The sequence below is a fragment of the Passer domesticus genome, chromosome 3 (genome assembly GCF_036417665.1).
Source record: "Passer domesticus isolate bPasDom1 chromosome 3, bPasDom1.hap1, whole genome shotgun sequence".
NCBI classification, from domain to species: domain Eukaryota; kingdom Metazoa; phylum Chordata; class Aves; order Passeriformes; family Passeridae; genus Passer; species Passer domesticus.
In genome coordinates this window covers 107,244,203-107,265,819 of record NC_087476.1, presented here as the reverse complement: position 1 = coordinate 107,265,819, position 21,617 = coordinate 107,244,203, and the positions used below count along the sequence as shown (strand labels likewise).

The 21,617-nt window shown below is 38.3% G+C and overlaps 1 long non-coding RNA gene across 1 annotated transcript; it reads right to left on the bottom strand.

The window, feature by feature from the left end:
- Nucleotides 1-16,375: 16,375 nt before the first annotated feature.
- Nucleotides 16,376-17,162, bottom strand: LOC135298226 (uncharacterized). Its single transcript, XR_010360238.1, has 3 exons — nt 17,089-17,162; nt 16,593-16,651; nt 16,376-16,482 (listed from the first exon to the last, which is right to left on the bottom strand). It is a non-coding gene; the product is annotated as an uncharacterized LOC135298226 (long non-coding RNA).
- Between the last annotated feature and the right edge of the window lie 4,455 nt (nt 17,163-21,617).

Here is a 21,617-nt window from a genome sequence, read left to right as displayed (position 1 = left end):
CACTGTGTCAAAAGATATTACTTTAGATCTACACAGACTGAAACAAACACACAACTTGGTCCTGGATTTCAGGTAGTAGGTCCAGCAAAGAAGAGTAAATTTGCCAAAAAGTGCAAAATTTAAAGCTGTATTGAAATCTCACTTCTGGATTTGCAAAGGATGCAGATACATTTACTATTTGGATTTTAGAACCTCTATGAAAGTCTTAGGAGAACCGGTACCACAGACAAGCAAAAATTTCTGGTGGATAAGTGCACTTTTGCTTTTGCAACTTGCCTTGTTCACCCTGTAACTGTTTGAATGAATCTTGACTGATTCAATTTGTTAAGTTTCTTTAACAAAACCCCCGTACCAGACTACTTTCAGAGATTCTGTCTTTTTGTGAACATTTTATGGTTTCATAACTCTGAAAGGTATTTTCCTGTTTCTGGTGCTTCCATTTTCCTTAACACTGAAGGCTGAGATGCCTTATAGCCTGTTCATCTTTATCTTAATGGAAATTCTGGTAAAGAAGGGGGAAGTTAATCTTTTTCCATTGGGAATGAAGAAATGCACTAGTTACAGGGGGCTTAGCCTAAAATTTACAGAAGTCAAAAAGAAAGTCTCAGACTTTTCTGGCTTCCAAACAACTGCACATTCCATTAGAATGACTGCAGGCATAAATCAGCTCTGGGTTATGCTGTCAGATAACCCACCAGATATCTACTTATCCCTGCTTGGTTTCAACAACATAATTTATGTACACACTCTTCAGTACCTTGTGTATATAGATAGATGACAAATCTTGATACATAAAATTACAATAATTGTGGTTTCCACTCTGAACTGTGTCTCCCGCTGCCTTGTGCAAGCAGAGGCCAAACATTCCTATCTAAGAAAGACTCTTAGATCTGATTGAGTTGCTAGGCAATGTGAACATGTGATGGGAACCAGGCAGACCAGGGTACAAAGTCCCTCAGAAAAGGTCACAGGTCCACCCAAATTTGGGCAGTTAACCACAGTACCCATTTCTGTAGCCCAAATTACCTTAGACCACCTTTACAGCCAATGAAGTGTCATGGCTCTTTCCATTTTGGCGATTTATTCTAGTTAAGACCCCCTTATTTTTCCAGCTGTTTAATCAAAATGTACCAAAGAGGTACCTGGGATTAAAGCACAACTTTTAAATGTAAAAAGTGAGATGTACATGCAGGTGATTGCAAAATGTAATTTACTGGGATAAATAAGTGTAAGGATTTGAGATGCCTTTTGCTTCATCAAGTCTTCTTTAGAAATGTAGTCCTAAATATCTTCAAATCCATTTGCATCCAGGGTCTTGTTCTGCTCACAGAGAGGGTGGTACTTTTCCAAAGGGTTTTAACAAGGAAAAAAAATATCATATAGATGCCAAAGTTTGGTTCAAACTCATGGTAGATACTGCCTTGGCTCCAGTCTCACTTACAGAGATCCCTATCAGGAGTTCATATGCTCATGCCCTTTTTAAACCAGGCTGAGGTCTGGAACAGGCACTTAGCTAACAAAATACATTGAAAAGCATGAAGAAAAATATTAACAATGATGACACACCCTTGAAAGTATATTTGATACATTATTTGGCTGTCTCTATTACCAAGGGAAATGTTCTGCTCACAACAGATTCCACAATATTTCAAGCACAAAAGGGGTTATTGAATTTGCTATTTTTGTTGTATTTTGGGGCAGTATCCTATCTGTAGTCATAGCAAACCCAATTCTCAAAAAGACTGTGAGAAACATATCTTCTCCTCTATCAATTGTTTATATCAATTTTAGCTTATTCTGCTAAACTTTTCTGTACCATTTGGGGTTTAGATATTGCTAATGTTTTTGCACTTTAAAACACAGGATGGACTGGGAGGAGGGGATTCATTCTCACATTCAGTTAGCAATAACCAAGCATGTGCTCTTGTATGAAACTTTTGCCAATTCCATTATTTTATATACAAAATGTCATTATGTTCCAAAGTATTATCACTTCCTTTTTTCCCAGACAGTGACTGTCTGTAACATGCTGTTCTGGGAGGGCTCCCTCCCATATTCTGGGTATTCCTTTACTGTTTCTCACCACAAAAACAAAGAAGAAGAAAAAAAGGTGAAGTATTCCAAATCCAGGCGTATAAAATCCAAGGACATAGGTCATCTATTAGTTTTAGCCTAATTACTGGTCTTCACTTCACTTCACTTACACTTCACATTTTCCCAGGAGTGAGGCTTTAGAGGAACTGGCTATCTTTACACACTGGGTTATATTGTGAACCTCAAACTGCTTATGAATGGGCTTTTCCAACAGGATGAAAGCTGTGTTTGATTAAACTTGATGTATATTTATGTGACAGATTCTGACCAAGTTGGACCTTGTGCCATAACCATAACATTTGCACTGTTATACCTGGGGAGGAAAGCATTCCCACTAGAGTACTGACAGGACACCAGTGACAAGGAAGTTTACATAATAAAATCAATGTTTAAAGGATTTTTACATCTGTCACTAGAACAGTGATGACATTCCTCCTTTACAAGTATAGCACACAGCTTCAGCTGCAAGTAAAATAATGAGGATGAGACCAGACTATCTGTAGACAGATAGTAATGTATTTTATTCCAGGCCCTGTTTCCTCCTCCAGCAAAGTTCCTGAAGGGCACTTTGCTGGTAACCCGTCTTTTATGTGGCCCTCTGAATGAAGACATCAGTGTGTTCTTCTTGTCATCCAACATGTCCAGATGTGAGCTGGTTCACACAGAAACAGCAGCCTCAGAGCTGCATTTACCATAGCACTGGCACTGCAAAACACTCCTTGGCGCAGTCTCTGGCTTCCATACAGATCTCCTTCCCCCATTTTCTCTCTTCCTCCCTTGATGGCCAAAATTTGCAGCCCCGGGGTGTAAGAGGCAGGTGACAGAAACACAGGAAGACACAATTAATCTCTACCTTGGCACCATTATCAAGGAATATTTATTTTCAAAAAATGCACAGACAGAACACCCACACTGACTCCAGCGCCTGACCATGGACCAGGAGCAATGCTGAAGGCTCCTGGTTTTGAAACTCTTGGCAAGAGCTGATGCCACTTCCTTCATTGAGCTGCTGTCAGACCCCTGAGGCCAGTTCAGGCATCAGCACAGAGAATCCTATGAATATACTGTTTTTCTTCTCTCAGAGCTGCCAAAGAGTGTGCCAGAAACAAAACTACTTGGAGGGGAAGAGGATGGAGAGCAGGAGATAGAGACAGAAGGAAGTAAAGGTAATGACTGCTTTGTTTTCTTATGGAATGAGTGTCAGGCAATATAAGAGGGTTATAGGAAGGTACTGTGACTCATTTGACTGGCCAAGATCGTCTGAATTACCACCTTGAGGAAGTGAAAATTTGCAGTGCAGGAGCTCAGGGAAAACTCAGCTGACAACCCAGCTCACTTTTTAAATGGTAAAGTAAAAGTGTCTGATGCTTTCAACATTTTTAGCCAAAAAGGATGGGGAGGGGAGAGAGACTCCAGGAATCCAGGGCAATTACAAGGACTGAGATTATACTGCAAGCTTTCTTTCTTTAATGGATCCCTTCCTCCTTCACCCCAGCAAGGCAGCTGGCCCGTGGTATCTGGGAGTGCAGATGGATCAGCAATGTCAGACATGCAGCTGTGCATATTTAACACACAGGGATCTTATTATCTATTTGCTGGCTAGCCAGCAGTGGGCTGATCTTGGAGGTGATTGCTCACAGTTGTAGAGAGAGAAAAATAGAGAGTAGTCCACAGTCGTTAATCTTACACAACAGGCTGCACAGTGATAGAGCCAGAACTGCTACTCTCCTGCATCTGTCCTTCCCACTAGCCCTAAATCACTGCTTCTCAACTCTTATCCATTACTGAGAAGAAAATTGTCTGGGTTGGAATTAGATACCACAACAGCAAAAGCAGCCCTGCTGCATGAAACCACTGCTACAAATTTTTATTGGTTTCAAGTCTCTAACAGTCCTTTGGTCTTACCATTGGCCAGACAGTTTGGAAAAAGGAGAAAATTTGAGTTTTGATGCTGGACATTGCAATTTTAAGGTTGGGAATTCTTTTCCAGCTCACCATAAGGCCCTCTTTTCTGGAGCTCTTCTCCAACACATCTTGATTGGTGGCAAATGTAAACAGCACATGCAATCTTTCTTCCTTCACTAAGCAAAGTCATAATGTCTAGGTCTTCATTTAACAGTACCACTTAAGCACACACCTGAATTGATGCATGGGAAATTGTCCTATTTGTAGTTAATTTAAAGTTCAGCTCATTTATCAGAGTTTTGCTGAGCTACAGCATAAGGGCTTGGGAGAGCTTGAGCCTGTCATCACACTCCAGTTTTTCCTTTCCTCTCATGTTGGAGGTAAAATGGAAAACTCAAAATAGTACCTCGAAATAAGCAACGAGTAGCAATGCTCTCAAGGAGGGGAGATTCAACAAAGAGGCTGAGGTCTTTGTCTGTGTGTAATCCTCAGGGTAAGAAGTAATGTGAGAGATCTGTGGCGTTTCCTAAAGGAATAACAGCCAGTCGAAATAAACTCATGAACAGTAAGTTCTACCTTCCAATATCAACTAGAATCAACTCATTAGACCTAAGTCCATCCAATTTCAAGCTAATCAAGCTTGTACACCTCGGGAAGTAGACTTTAGAAGACATTTAACTTCACTGTGTCAAGTGAAAAAGTTTTCTATTCCTAATATGCAACTAGATTTAGGAAAAACAGCAGCAGGGATGGAGAGACAAGCAGGTATTGGAAAACAGTCATAGCCTGGAAGGCTTTCAGGATGTTTTCCAGAATCACTACAAAGTAGAAGCCAGTGTAATTAGAGGGACAAAAAAATTACAAAAATTGAGGAGAATGGAGAGCTGAGGGGGAGAATTCAAGAACTTTGCAGCTGAAAGTGAGATTCTTTCAGTGAAAACAGACCACTTCAAAGAAAAACAGCAATTTCAAAATTTAAAATATGTATAATAGTAGATAAAGCTTGGGACCACTTGCAGATACTTGCACCTTCTCAGTGTTTTTAATGGCAACCTTGTTCCATTAAACATAATGTAAAAGCAACAGCCTCATCTTCCAACAAACAGTATCAGTCCTAACTCTAAAATAAAAATTGTTACACAGCCAGAGAAGTTGTTGTTACACAGCCAGAAGCAGCGAGAGACTTCATGCCTGTGAAGCCACCTTCATTCATGGAAAACAGAACTTTTCTGATTTTCTTCAACTGCCTGCAAAACACCCACCTGCCCTATCAAGGCTGAAACTCATCATCACCAGGCTGAAATTCATCGTCACCAGAAAGGCAGCAGGAAGAGTGGCTATAGCTGAAAAGGAAGGTGCAGCTGGGGAAAGCTTTACTGAACACAGAACTAGCTTGAAAACAGAAAAAAAAAAAAAAAACTGCAAGGATTTTGTATGGAGACTGAACTAGGAAGAAAGAAGACAAGGGTATGAAGGGCCTGAAGCAGCCCCTGACAATGTCAGTATTTTCCTCTACTGTGAGAAACTCTGGCCTCATTGAAAAGGCTGTGATTAAATACCTCAGGTTTTCATGAACAAGATTATGTTTCACTACAAAGGAGCAACATCTCTTATCAGCCCATACTGCACAATGAAGAAGAGGTCAGTTTCAAGTGGTACATTAGTCAAATAATATCATCTGAACATTTACTTCAAGCTCACTCTTTTGATGAAGGCCACAGCCAATAATTACTAATGGGTAGGAGAGGTTTATTTGATGGGGACCTGACATTCATTATAGCAGATGCTGGCATTATTAATTGATCAGAAGGATAATAAGTGAAAGAGTTACACTAAAATTAATGCTGTTAACAGAGAGATGTAAATGTGCTATTGGTCAGCAACATTTCATAATTAGGTCACTTCAGGAGCCTTTTGGGTCACTGATGATGGAACAGCAGCCAAAACCACCAAATCTGCCTGCTGTGACAGATGCCCAAGTTACTGTTGGGCATAAACACTACAGGTGCTGGGGAAGAAACAAACCTTACAGCCTATAAATATTTTAGACATGGCAGATGAATAATAAATTGGTGAGAACAACATAGTGACATGAACTCATGTGAAACTATACCACACACTGTGGACAATATGGCCAACTGCATTAAAGCAGGACATTCTAAAAAGCATCCTTAAGAGCTGGTCATCAGTCATCTTGATCCTGTTTCACATATATCTAATATCTGGCCTGGATACAGATGATGAAACCAGCAAAATCAGTATTGTTGCCTCTTGCTATGAAGAAACTAGAAGAATCAATTTCTGTACTGTCGTTCATCAGCTGCTAAACTTTCTGTGAATAAATAGGTAGCCTCATGCAAAGCAGATACAGGTAAGGGAATATCAGTGATGGAAGGTGCATACCAGCAAGAGTAACAACATCCAAATATGAAGCAGAAACTAAAAAGTCCTTGTCACCACATCTTTTGAACTTCTTCAAAAGAAATAAGCTCACAAGCTTTAACTTTTTCTTCAAAATCCACAAAATTTTAAAATGCCCAAGTAATTTCATCTTCAGACTTGGAGCATGCAGTAAAAAAGGGAACTAAACCTGAACCAACCCAGTCTGGTTTTATGTTATGAAACCACATTACTACTAATGAAGTTCTGGCAAAAACAAGTCATTACTGATTTTCCTGTTAAAGAAAGGAATTTCAGGGCCCCAGGGCCTGGGTAAAATAGATCTGAAATCCATATCTCTCTTCTCAATTTCTCCCAAAGCCAAACCTTTTAAAACAGCCTCCAGAAATGCCATTAGAAATAAAGAAAATTATCAAATGACTATGAGACCTAATTACAAACTCTGAGAAAAAAAAAAATCATTTTCCCCAACTGGGAAAAAAAAAATCAATTTTGCCAAATTGATCTACCAATCCATTTTTGGCTGTGCCAAAAAAAAAGCATACTGAAACTAGTCAGAGTTCTTCTTCTATCTCTGACTGGGTTTAGATTAAGCTTGCCCTGACCAAATTTGCAAAAATGAACTACAGGTATAATTATACGGACTCCAGAAGTCACCGGTTAGGGCAAATGCCTTTTCCCTCTGGCTTTCAGATTATATAACTCTGTGATTTACATTGGAACATTATTTAATTAGATCAGCACCAAATGACTCATGGTATTTTGTCATTTTAATGACAAAATATATTTCTTTATATTTCTCCATTTTGATGGGTTAATCATTGCCTATCACAGTTTATGGCCTCTATCTTCTTTATTGTGTTTTGCCTCCCATCAGCTATCCAAGGTGATGTGAACTTTGTGCTATTGACTTTTCTCACTCCTCTGGGGAGGTTGTCATGGAGAATTAAGCTATTGACAAATCAACAGCCAACATGCTGAACTCCTTCCTGCACGTCATCATTAGGAATGTGGGAACCAGCCAACTTCTGGATTGTGCAGAACCAAGATGTTCCACCACATAAAAGAATTCCTGAAAATCTATGTATAGGAGCTTGCTCTCATTTAAAATCTGGAGTAAAAGAAGGGTTTAAATCTGTAGTTAAACAAAGACTTTTTAGTAAATTTCAGGCAGCGGTATCAAATAAATTAATTGCAGATCTCCTCCGATAATTTTAATCTCTTCAATAGACATAGTTTTGTTTCCAAAAACTGCTGTCTTCATTAGGTGCAAGTGAGCAAATGAACTAGGCAGAGATAATTAACACAGTGCTAATTGCAAGAAGTGATGAATAACAATTATTTTTCAAACACAGTTAATAAATGTTAATTTAGTCTTTTTTTCCTTATTATTCCAAATAATGGGAAATATTCTTAACATCTAGATAATCGGTCCATGAAAAATATCAAAAATATCTAACTTGTGAGTCAGTACGCTAACACTCCTCAATACAGAATCTCCCATCATTATACAAAAGACACAAATTGACATAAAACTACTATGAAGTTTTTTGCTTGACTAGAAGGCAAAAACCCCTATGACTTATTTACTGAGATGATATCTGAAGAAAAGATGAATCCTTATTCCTAATTCAAAGGTTGCCCTCCCCTCTCTGTTGGTCTGTTTTCCTAACAGCTTTTCTGGATATGGATTCAATTGCAGGTTCAGTTTCAGCTTGTTCCATTCTGTATTTGTCCAGGAGAAAATGTTATTCCCATGCATGCCTCAGCTTAACTGAAAATAGGTCTTTTAATGTATCATTAAATATATGTCCTTGTGCTCCACCTTGAATGTTTTCCCAAATTTTAATGAAAATGTAATTTCAGAAACCTTTTTTTCCCAAAGCTGTTTCACTGCCAAGTAGTAAAAATAAGTCCAGCTTCTTGTTGTTGCTGTAGTTGTTGTCAGAGTGGATGATGAGCCAAGGAACTTGCACTATATGTTCTGTTTCCATTCCCCAGTGGAGAGGTTGAGATAAGCTCCTCCAACCAGGGTTATGGACAGTGCCAGAAATGTGGGAGCTGGAGGGAGTGCTGGACAGTCTAGAAAAGCAAAGGAAAAATATCCAAATTCAAAACTAAAGCTCTTCACATCCAAGTCAACTCCCTATTTTTTCAATGGCACAATGTACTGCTTAATTTCAAGCTTGTAATATGAAAATATTCAGTTCTATATTTGCTTTCCTGTAACACCAGTTCCTACCCCTTTTTTTCTGTTTCAAGTTAGTTGAAGTCTTGCCATGTCTTTAGTTTCACATCAGCTGATAAAATTAGTCAAATCATCAGATGATTTTTTTTTAAATAATGGAATTTACATTTTGACATCTGTACTCCATCCCCTCCTCTTTTTTGTATAGATTGCACATACCCTTAAATTATTACCATTGCAAAAATTAAAATCCAGGAGGAGTGAGACCCCTGAGACCCTGCAGCAGCCAACTATATTAATTAATTAAGCTATATGGTGCCATGCAGTGAAAACTTAAAGCTTGTCAAAGTTGTGATCTATGTGAAAAGAACATGACTTTTGGAGTAGTTTTGACTGCAGAAACTAAAAATTAGCTATCTAAAAATTAGGCAAGCCAAGGTGATAATCTGAACTACAGGACAGTCTATGGAGACAGAAAAGGTACAACCAAAGTAAAATGTACATGTCGAAGATAAGCAGGTGTCCCACCAGGTCATGCCAGGTTGTTGTCATTGTTGTTATTGTTATTGTTGTTAGTATTATTACTTGTTATTTACTTTTTTTAACTCTGCTGCTCTTCAGGAAATGTCACTAGGCTGAGTAGTGAGCATTATCTGGAAACCCAGTGTCGAACAGGGAAACAATCAGGACACAAGCACATAGGCAGGATTAACTTTGTGATGACAACTTGTGATATTCCTTCTTTTTTATAAGACAATAAGATAAAATGAAGTTTCTTTTCAATAAGCAGCTTACCAACTTTTCTTAGTGTTTCTTTCTCTCTGTTTTTTATTTATTTATCTTTTCCCATTCTCTTTCTACAATACTCCACCTTCTTCCTTTCTCCTCTTCTCTTCATTAATATGGAGCCATGGAATGGTTGAAAATGGTTGAAAAGGACCTGAAAAACTCATCTGGTTCCAAACCCTCTTCCATGGGCAGGATACCTTCCACTAGACCATGTTGCTCAGACCATATCCAGTCTTCCCTTGCCAATAATTATCCCCTGCTTGAATACCATGTCTGATTGTTTGGTTTTTTTTAATCAAAACCAAAATAATCCAGAAAAAAATGTTTGAAGAAATCCTTGTATGAATAAAGTAAATTAATAAACAGAGAGTCTGAGTAGGAAAATAAAAAAAATTAAAAAAAAAAACCAAAACAACTAATAAGCTACATGACAAACGTTGCTTGGACCTCTCCAAGTATATCACTTCGCCCAGACTGATGTATTAAGAAATCCTATGGAATTACAATGGGAACGTTTTCATGTGACTTTTTGTACTAGTCCCTCACTCTGCCTTCGGTGCTGTTTTTTCATATTCCCATCTCTCCAATGCAGTGACTCCTAAGCTTGCCCAAATCTGACAGAAAATTGTGACTCCAAATTTGTGGAAGGTGTTTGGAAGCAAAGACTTCTGAAATCCCAGTGAGAAAGTCTGATATATTGACATTAGCTTCACTCTTGAACCAGGGTGAAAAAATGAGAGTAGGTACTTGGAGAAATTCAGGTTGTATTGTATGAACAGGAGTCTCAAAGCTCCCTGTGAAAGTACAGTTGCAAAAAAAAAAAAAAACAGAACAAAAAAAGCCCCACAGAAGCCAGGGTGGTACAAGGCAGAAGAGAAAAGAAACATGAATAACTGAAAGCAACAATTGCCGGAAAGTCAAAACAACCAGCAGCCTCTTTTGAGTCCAAAATCCCTGATCATGTGTATGCATTCAAGTTAATCTGATCTGGAAAGAAACGTATCTATGGGCATGTACAAAATTAAAACAAAATGAGTTTTCCTTCAGATTCTTCGCCGAGACTTTTAAAACAGAAAATGTGATTCGATTCATCAGCCAACTAGATACAGATTCCACAAAATCTATAATGTGAGGTCTCATCTCTAGTTTATGTACTATTTATAAACAGCTTCCCCAAATCTGGGGGGGCTGGTGGAGAGCATGTTGCTGCAAAGATCCATGCAGGATCCCGGGGAAGGGGGACGGAGACACTCTGCCATCAACTTCAGCTGCCAAAATGTGGAAGTTTCCAGGTTTTTTATTAAAGGCTCTCCTCCAAAGGAACATGTAAACCATACCTCACATCCAAATGACAGTCTTTGACTGACTGCTCTGGGAGTTGGTCAGCCCCAAATTTGTGCTTATTTAAATGAGAGCACACACAAAGAAATTATTCAATTGTTTTCTTTCATGTATGAAATACAAGGTAAAAGACCACCATTACCATACAGGTTCATGTGTCTCTTCCACTTACTAGTCAGCAAAAATCTAAAGCCTTCCTCTTTATCCCTTTGACCCACCCTGTGGGTTTGTCTGTGTCTCAGTATTTGGAGAAGAAGGGATGCCTGATTAAGAGATCTGTTGGGCCATCAGTCAATGCAGAGCCAAGGGTCTCGTTTCCTTCTGCTTTAATATCTCGCTGTGTTAATTGCAGTTACAGGTGAAGAGGCAATACTGGAGAACAGAGGATCTGAGTGCTTTGCCATTACTGATTACCTCACATCACACATTCAAAATGAATTTGCTTGTCCCTGCAGTCCTTGGGGGGGAAAAAAAAGCCTGTTGTTACTGACAGCTGCTCTTCAAAGGTCAAGGATTACAATAGTTGGAACACTGCAGGTCAAGGCTGATGTGAACCATACAGAAAAACTCTTCTTGCCCTCTCTGCAGCTTGGCTGTAATAAATGTTATCTGTGTCTCTCTCTTTATAAGCTTTGAATTCACATAAAAAGAGTGAGGAAAAAAAGGAAAAATAAAGCAAATAAAATATATTTACAATGCAATCTCTTCTCTGCACACACCTTTTCCACTCAGGCAGCTATGAAAGCTGTCCTCCTGGCTAGATAAACTATCATTTTTTAACAAGGTAGATGGATGCCTTCATACATTTTTAAGCTTAGTACAGGATATATTTTGTGGTTTATTTATAATGACATCAATTACACTTGCTCCTAGGTAATAATTCACTCCTTTATAATTATTTATGAGGTTATTTTTGCTTTTTTGAAAGTTTTATGTTTATTGATGTGTTTGGTTAACGAACACTTAAATGACATGGTCAGTTGCTTTGCAAGATGCTGAAGAACAGCAAAATCAATATGTTCTGCACCTGAGAACAATCTTCTTAGTTTTGTAGTAATGATTCCCTGAGCAAGGTCCCAGGAGCCTGCAAGATAATTGCAATTCCACATAGTCAACAGTCTGTTCAGATCTATATAATCACTGTCTTTATCTGCTTCATTTTGTTTGGTTTTGTTGTGTGTGATCTTTTCCATTAACATCTCTTTCTCTGTGATCTCAGCTGGCTGGTTTTTTGCCCCCCAATCCCTCTCTTAGCTTTCATTTTAGAGCCTCACCTCTGTTGGATTCAGACTCCTGTGCAGAGTACAGAAAGCAGTTAGTTAAGTAGTTGTTTTCTGCCATTCAATTTATCTTTGTCGATTGCTACCTTTGGAGAATGAAAGTTCACAACACTCTGGATAAACATTTAAAAAAAGAAAGGCGTATCAAGGGTTAGTATCCCCAGCTGAAGATAATTCATCTCCTCAGTTGCTCTAATATGCAGAGTACAGAACACAGACAAGTGTTAATGGAATAATATATTCTATGGGCCCTCTGTGCTGGGAGGCAGACAGCACTCAGCATGGTGAGGGATGGCAAACAGGGTGAACTCTTCCAGTTGAGAAGCTGGCAAACAAATTTGTCTTCAGGTTGCCAGGTCTCCACAGATGCAAAGGAGGATACGTGATGGCATTTCATGTCTAATGTGACTTGTGCTCTGGCTGTGGCACAGTGTTTTTTAGAAGGACAGAATCAATGGCTCACGACCTTTTTAAAGTGGTGATTGTATCTTTAGCATATTCGTGAAATGCCTCATCCAGCAAATGCACAAAGGTAATTAATCAGGTATATTCCTAAGTTAGGTTTGCATGCAGAGCACATAAACCAAAAAGAGCTTAATAGAGTAAACCAGCCAGGAAAGCATAGCAGATGCAATCTGTGATCTCTCTCAGCGTGGGCCTGGACAACTGGATGTCTACAAGACCTCCTTCAATACTCTGCATCACATCCATAAAGACCTATCAGACAGTGCAGTGTATGGTGTTTTCACAGAAAAGACAGTGCCTGTCATTCCACAAGGTCTTTGAGGATTTGAAACTGATCCAACATGCTGAGCAATGACTGTCTTCCTGTACCACCTCAAGCTAGAGAAAAACAAAAGCCTTAAATGGGGTGACACAACACTCAGAGCGAGGTTTTCTCCCAGTGATGTTGAGGTGTGGTTTGTCTTCAGTTCCTGCTGACAGTCATCTGCCACACTGACGGGTTTTGAAACACAACCTAATCCAGTCTATTACCTTTCATGTTAGCTCAAGGACTAATCCAAAACCTCAGCTACTGTAAGCACCCTGCTGCAGAGTGTCCAGAACAACTTCCAAGAGCAGATGTTTTTAGAGCAAAGAGACTATCTGAGGAGAGAAAGGATTTAATAAAAAGCATAACTAATGATCAGAGTATTTCAATTTGAAGCTCAAAGCCCATCCTAAGCACATGAGAGCTGAAAAACTACCAGGGTATTCTCAGCAGTCACTTCAGAAAATGTAGCTCTGAGTCCTTTAGTTAGTATAAAACAGGACAAATCATCTTCAAAATTGACCAGATAACCCACCCCCCACCCCAAACATATTATTTGGACAGTTACTAGGTGGTAGCTGACAAAAACAATTCTCCTGCTTCATTTAGAAAAATTAAAATTGCCATAATTCTTATGACTTTCAAAATAGATCAGTAGTAATGTTAACACGAATAAATCAACTGGAAAGATGTTTGTAAATCTTTATCAGCCAAAGGGATATAGTTACCTGCTTTAAAGGAAGATAGCTGACTTTTCTACTTCCACTAACTGTTGCCAAATCTCATAAATGTAAACAGAGAATAAATCCTCTCAATCTCTGAATATGAATATTCTCCTGGGAAAATCCAGCTGGCATCCAACTTGATTTATGTGCTTTAAAAGAAGCATTTGTTTTATAAGCCTAGGGTGAGCCTTAAAATATAAGTTCATGTGTAAAAAATATTATGGCTCAGGACCTGTTTCAGAAAAAAAAAATTACACCCTCTTCTCAGCTTCCAACCATTCCCCATGCTGAGAGCAGAGGCACGTGAACTCAGGGTCACGGCATGGGCTCAGAGGAATCTGTTAAACTTGGGTATTGAAACAATGACATCTAGCACCATAACCCCTTTCCAGGCTGCTACTGCAGCTCCTAATCTTTGCACTGAATTAGAAGTCAGGGCCTCAGTATTGGTTGGATCTGAGCCTGTGTGACTTTTCTACAGGCAGAAAAAAAAATCTAAAGCCTTCCCACTTCTTTGCTGCTTCTCACCTGTGTCACTTCAGGTGAAACAATACTTCCCCAGCCTGTATTTCATAGATGCTTCTAACATCTATCTTCTAACATGTAACACCAAATATTCCACACCTGTCTTTAATGAGTAATCTCCAATTCCTAATTAATATAGCATTGCTGGCAAATTCAGGCCAACTATAAAACCCACTGCTCTCCTAGTCATAGACAGAGTATTTTCTAAATATAAGAGGGACACTGTGTCTTACAGCCACTCACTGCTCTTTAATTTCTTTCCTTATTTTAGATGTCAACAAAATAATTACAGAAATGCACTTATTTTATAAATATATATATTTATAAATATTTATAGATATATAATATATGTGTACAATTATATTTATTTCTATATTATAATTTTTACAAAATTTATGTATTGTATAAATATACATTTTTATATATATTTATACATATATAGGGAGGTCATATTATTAATAAAAGATCAGAAACAAGTATGTTCTGTGGCTGAGGAGTCTGGAGATCTGTGAGCTCATAGTGGTGGAAGGGATTGAGGTCATGCTAAGAATGATTTGAGGGGACTAGTGGATAATAAATTGATAACTTCTCTGTGTTTTGCATTTATGTCTGATTATTTGTCCAAGTAACTTACTCCCAAACTTGAAAATGTTCTGTATGCAAACATACCAACACACACACACACACACATGAAATACACACTCATTCACTGTATATGAATGGCCCATGCCATTTTATTTTTGGTCTTGTGGAAATTGAGAGAACGTTGCCAAGCTTGATCTCAGTTCTACTCTGTAGAGACCCAAACTAAAATTACAACTGAAAAGCAAATGCGGTGACCTTTAAAGGAATTGAGAAGAAGCTATTTCCCGTACATTACTAAATGCTATATTTTAAAGGTTCTAACCTTATTTGTTACAAGTGTATAATATCAAGAAAAGCTTGTGAGTGAAGGTTCTGTATTCATCACATAGCCAAGTCACTTATAGAAGATGGGGAAAGTTATTACTTTCTCCCTTGCAGACATTAAAGTTCAACTCCCTTTCCTGTAGTGTTTTGCAGCATTAAGTAAGGTTCAGGGATCACTCAAAGAATTACAGGCTTCTCAATAGAAATATAGGTTCCTTCAAGCAGCCATAGATGCATCATCAAACAGGGAGAGCAATTTGTGAGATATGCATGTCCTACACAGCTCAGACGAGCTAAGGGGAACCGGGCATTGCTATCTGATATTGACACAGCATAAACAGTATTGAACAAAGTAGTTCTTTCATGACAATTATAAGAGAAATTGATTTACAAGATGCATTTTAAAAGTAAAAGATAGGATAACAAGAGACAGGTCAAACTCTTATCATGCCTCCTATAAGCCTGCAGTTTAATTGCATCAAGTAAGTAACAAGCAGTGGGATGGTATGTTTGTGTAGTGCTTTATTTAGTGTCTGTCAGTCAAGAGAGACTTTGTGTTTTGATGTCTAAAAGGTCATAAAGTGAAATGTTAACTTTGCTTTATTTATTATTATTATTGATTGATTTATATTGTACCTTTCATATGCATAATGGTACTCAACACCAAATAAATCAGGGAGCATAAAACCTTAGTTACGGCAAATAAGAATGAGAACAGACAGAATCAGAAATGCCAATAAACTGCAAGAGTGGTTGGTAAGCAAGTGTAGATTTATCTGATTTTTTATAAATTTGTCTGGAATTCACTGTATGGGTTATTGTGGTATCAAATATCCCACCAGCTAAGTTCCTAATAAGAAAATACAACATATCAGGTAACAGACAAATAGAAGATGTGGGAAATGCAAATACTTCAAACCAGTATTTGCATATACTTACAATCCTGCTTACAAATTGAGTCAGAAAACAGCACTAAGAAAATATGTAAGATCTGAAACTCCTTAAAAACCACTGTAATATTCATAATCAAGTAATACCTAATATAAAGACAGTTTGCTACCACTCAGATCTCATTCCTGTTGTACAAGTCCCTGCCCCTGTAAGCTATAGAATGACTTTTGCCTTGAGCTTGCAACTAAACACATAATTTATAGAATAATTGCTAGATATTACATGTGAAAATAATAAAAAAAAATATATTGAAAGCTCCAAATATACTGCACGAATTATTTTTTTTACAATTCATTTTTGGCCATCCAAAATCGCCTCAAATTGTTTCAGTAGAAGAGTATTGTGACCTTAAAGAGCTTAAAGAGTTACAGGCCCTGGCTGTGCTTTAAAGCAGTACAGGAAATCACAGGCACAGATATGGTACTTGACCTTTAGTGGTGCAATGAAACCACTAAAATATATGTTAGGCTGCAAAATGCTGAGATCTTCTACCGTGAAACAAAACAGATATTGATTTTTCTTATACACCTTTTAGCGGGACAGTAAGTCAAACATAGTTGGTGCCAGATGATTCCAGTTTGTTGAGATATCACGCAATGTGTTCTGCAAAAGTCAAGAGTAGTGGGATTTTAGTGCTTTTGCAGCTTGGTTTTCTGAATTAAATTAACCAAAACTGAGAGTTAAATAAATGTGTCAGCAATGTCTCCTTATACCTTACACAAGCGAAGCTCTGTAGAAAGCTGGGTTCAATACATGAGGGAATGGAACTCTGCTGAAAAGATACAAGACAACATTTGAGTGAACACACTTGGATTTCTGAGTTAACCTGGGCAAAAACCACAGGAAGACTTATAAAGATCAAGTGGAGGAGTCTATGCCTCATCAAAAAAACAATTACAAAAATCACCACATATCAGTCTGGAAAAACTTAAGGATTTAGGCATCAATAATTTTTTCAATTACTTAAACTAGCTTACCCCGAAATGGAAGTACAGCAACCTATATCTGACTTTAAGAACAAATGCTTCTGAAGAAGCTTTTAGATGCAAGACCCGATGGCAACAAGCTAATCACAGTTTCATACAACACATATGTTTCTGCATTTCTGCACCCCTGAACACAGTGTGGATTTTTACAGACAGATGTGTGAGGAAGGATAGATCAGTTTTTGTGACATTGGATATTAGTCTGCAAAGCTCCTTTTCTCACCTCGTAGCAGGCCCAAGATGCTGAAGGCATGCAGTACTCTCCAATGCATCCTTTATGCTCTGTTGCTGCATGATCCTACCTCAAAAACAAGGATCTCAGTGACTTTGCTACCAGGTGCAGTGGAAATTCATGTGAGGTCACAGAGGCCTCAATGAAAACAGCAGGAACTGTCAGATTAAAGCTGGTTTTCGATCTATCCACAGGACTCTATACATTCAAAATTTGTAATGAAAATCCATGGACAACAGGTCTCCAACTCTTAGTGACCCTTCATAGATCACTTACATGGCATAAGGGCACTTGTGCACTCAGTGCAGGAGTCTGGGAGCAGTCACTGTTTCTCTGCATGTGTTTGGTACCAGTAAGAGAGGCCAAGTGCTCTCCGAAGATGTATCCATCCAGCTCCAAGCCAAGCTACCCACAGTGCCCACTTGGAATGCCTAAGCACCAGGCAGAGAGAAGATCCTCAACTGAGACACTCCAGTCTGTTTTGTAAAAGTACCTACAGCCCTGCTGCCTTCAAGGCCTTGAGCAGCTGCTTCTTCTCCACTTCAAGCTGAAGTTTTTCAGGTCTACCAAGTCTGTGCTATCAGACAAGCAAGGAGCTCCTGTTCCCTGAGCAAAGGGAGCAACATCAGCATTGGTGACCCAACCCTATGCCAATGTCATATGAGTGACAATCCAAGCAGAAAGGCCACACACTGACAAGAGCAGAAGTCTTCAGCTGACTCCAACAGGAATTCATGTACAGCAAGCACAGAAAGTCAGCACTGCTGAACATTATTAGTAACTGCAGCTGGGTTCTGCTCAGCTAAATCTGCCTCATCTACAAATGACCACCAGAACATGAAAAAAGCAGAGGAATTGCCATACCTTAAGTGAAAAAATATGATTGAATAAATCCCAAGCATAAGACTTTGTCCCTAATTAGTTAAATCCCCTTAAGACATAAAAAAAATAGCTAAAAAGGCTCTCAGTAATTTGTAATAAGATGCTTAGATAATGTGCTTGCTATCAAGGGAAGTTTTCAGTTTCACTGTAGTCCATTTTTTAACATCTTGGCAAAGACCTTTTTCTCCCTCTCATGCTAAAGACCTCCCATTGATGCTGTAACTTTAGCCTTGGAGCAGCTGGTGACTATTTCTGATGAATGGCAGGTGAGAGAGCTTTTCATGCTAAAAAACATGCACGCAAAACTGAATTCTCCATCCTCATTTCCTTCATTTAGCAGCTTTAAAGAAGCCTAAGACAAGGTAGTTTGGGAAAGTTAAGTGCTCACCTTACATGGGCAGACCATATAAGGGGGCAGAAGCAAAGAGGGAAAGCACTATGGGAAGGACCTCTCTGTCCTTTGGCTTGGCATCAATATATTCCTGCCCTACACAGAACTCTAGCAAGGCCAACACAGGCCAGAAGGGTATCTGAGCAAACAGATAACGAGAAATATCTTTTGGGGCTGACCCAGAATGAAATAGGTTTTCTTCAAAAAATAAAATATCAAATTCAGTTGAAGGGACTAATTAAAATATCAGTGTTTCTCTCCATATCTGTTTTCCTCCTTTTGATTCTATTTTGGCCTTTTAAATATTTAATATGCTACATTTATATGTATCTTGGACTTGACAATTTATTTCATAATAAGAAATTTAAAAGACTGGGTTTTTACAGCAATTTTGAGAAGTTTTATTTCTTTTCAACTATTTCAGCTGTAGTCCACTCTACCAGCATGAAATGTGTGAGAGAACCTGTGCCAAACTTTATATCCAAACCTTTATCAATGGGTAGATTTAAAGCATAGAAATTTAAAGTGCAGCTGGATAATACTGTAAAGATGCTAATCAAAGATGCCTCAGCTGACAGTGGTTGTTATGGACTTTTAGCACACTGTGACTAGAATCTGTCTGCAGAATGAAATGTTTTGATGGGCTGCCTGAGGACTGACTGCTCAGTCAATCAATTCAGGTGCACCAAAGTTCCTCCTGATTTCTGTCCATGGAGAATGTGAATACCAAAAATGCTGAGTAGCCTTAGTTAACTCATGTTACAGAAATCAAGGGCATTCAGAAACAACCAGGACTGCCATCCCTTCCTCCCCCTTTTTTTTTTAAGTTCATCAAAATAAATTTTTACGTTGCTTCAGCTTTTCTTTTTGTGCCAAGTTCCAACAATGAACCTGCTTTATTAAACTGACATTTTGCAAGTAGTTAGTCCTGAAAATTGACTAAGCCCTTTTGGTATTAAAAAAATCATCCTGGAGGCAGCAGAAATATTAAATGGAAAAAAAAAAAAGCTAATGGAACAGCAGGAAATCTGATTAATTTCTTTTTATTCACAGAGCAATGCTGATGAAGCAAGATAGCAATTTTATTCAGCAGTGAGGTAATTTATTTGGCAAAAATAGAGACTACCTGAATCTCAGCTGAAAATCTAAACCATGCTTTTAGCTGAAGTTCAGAGATATTATGTAAGTTCACTTGAACTGTGTTTTCATATCCAACTCTTATAATGACAGATTGGCATCCATACTAAATAAATTAGGACCAGCAAAGAGGTGGATGGGAAACTTGAAGAACAGCAAGAACTGCATAGACACGAAGCAAAGAGGGTGATTCATTTGGCAGGAGATGTTCTATGAGAAATCAGCATTCCAACTTAGTTACCTGGCAGTTTGGGGCCATTAGATTGGGTATTTGAAATTGCAGCCATGTTACCAGTCACATTAATTAATTTTATTACTCTCTCTTTAGTTAACTAAGCTCACCCTGACAATCAAAGTTTCTAAGGAAATTTGAAGTGGGATTTAAAAATAACTTTTCAAAGAAAATATCAGGTATGTATAGCATAAGGATACACCACATTTGCAGGAAGACTGGAAACATACTGCATGCAGATTCATTTAAACATTTTGAAGATTTTTCTTCTCTATCCTTTCTGCATTTTTATGACAAAAAAGTGTGTAGTTGTACACTCACAGCAGTCAGGTACTCCACATACCCTGCACATATGGCGGTGTGTTTTTTTAACTAAATACACCATGCTGAAGTGCCTAAATCAGATGAGCAATTCCAAAAAACAATTCACTCCACCCAAAACTCAAGCTGCTTCCCTCTGTTTATCTCTACTGATCCTAGAGGGAAGCTACAGAAATTAAAATCTTACTTAAAACCTTATTTAAATCCTTGTACTTTCAAGGGACGAAATCCAGCTTTACATGCATATTATTTTGTTGATTCAAATGTAAATCTGTTTTGGCAGAAAACCCCTACTACCGTGAATTTTTGTGAATTCTAACAATTTCAGAATATTAGTAAATCTGATAGTGGGTAAGCTCTTGCCAGTTACTACAGGGCTTTAGTTTGGTTTCTGTAGCAAAACCAGGTATATTTTTCTTATGTTTCTTTCCAATGTGCTTGAAGGAGAAGTCACAACTGTTACTGCTGCCTAATAAAGTTAAGTGCCTGCTCTGAGTAGAAATACATCAGGCAGGGACTAGCTTGCATTTCATTCTCAGGACAGAAAGAACATGATGGTTGTGAACTGAAAATGAGATTATATCAAACGGAACAAAAACAAGATGTGGTCACAAACCAGCCAATTCAGAGCTTTACTGCAAGGTTACTATTACTACAGATGACTCTTTCACCTTATAAACCGTGTTTTCATTATGTTTCTTATAAAGGTACATTTGGAAAAGTACTGTTTCCTTGCCCTTTGAGAGGATTTTTTTTACCACTTGGGTTGTGCAGCACCTTCACATGAATTTCACCAATGAGCAGATCTAATAAATAAAGCTGCAGGACAATACACTGCAGTCATGGAGTGGAGCCTTTTGCTCCTGATACCGTAGCAATTAAAACAAACAAAACTAAACAAAATCTAATCTTCTCCGTGCTGCAGGCTGATACATCCCCAAATCCTTAATCTCTCCAAGTGCCTAGTTTCTACAATACCACCATACACTGCAGTCCCTGTCCACATCCGAGAATGTACACTAATCTGGGAACTCTTGATTTAATGCATGTTGCCACACTGCCCTTGACCTCAGAAGGACTTTGAAGTTTTCTGGCTGGAGATGAAAGTTACAGTATGTGTGGCAGGGCTGGGCTGTAGAGTAAGAAAGAATTGCTAACTCAACAACTTGTTAAAACACACATTTCCAGGACTTTTTTTTTTTTTTTTTTTTTAGAGACTAATAAACACACTATTTCCAGGATTTTCAGTCCTCTTGTTCAGGTTGATTAGATGAGAGACGAATTTGAACAGACAGATAGATTAAATCAAGAGTTATGGGTAAATTATTTCCAGTCCTCCAAATCTTGCCTGATGGTATCCATTTCCTAGTTCTCCTTAAGGATTTCTGCTGGACTGCTGCCTATAAAGCTTCCATCCTGGTGCACATCATCAGGTCATGAGTGGCAATTAGATGCAATCTGAAGATACCTTCCTGAAGAGGGCTTTATTCTTTGTAAGCCATGAGAGGAGACCAGATTCAGAACCTACTTGTTGGCAATGTTACTCTTTCCAAAGAA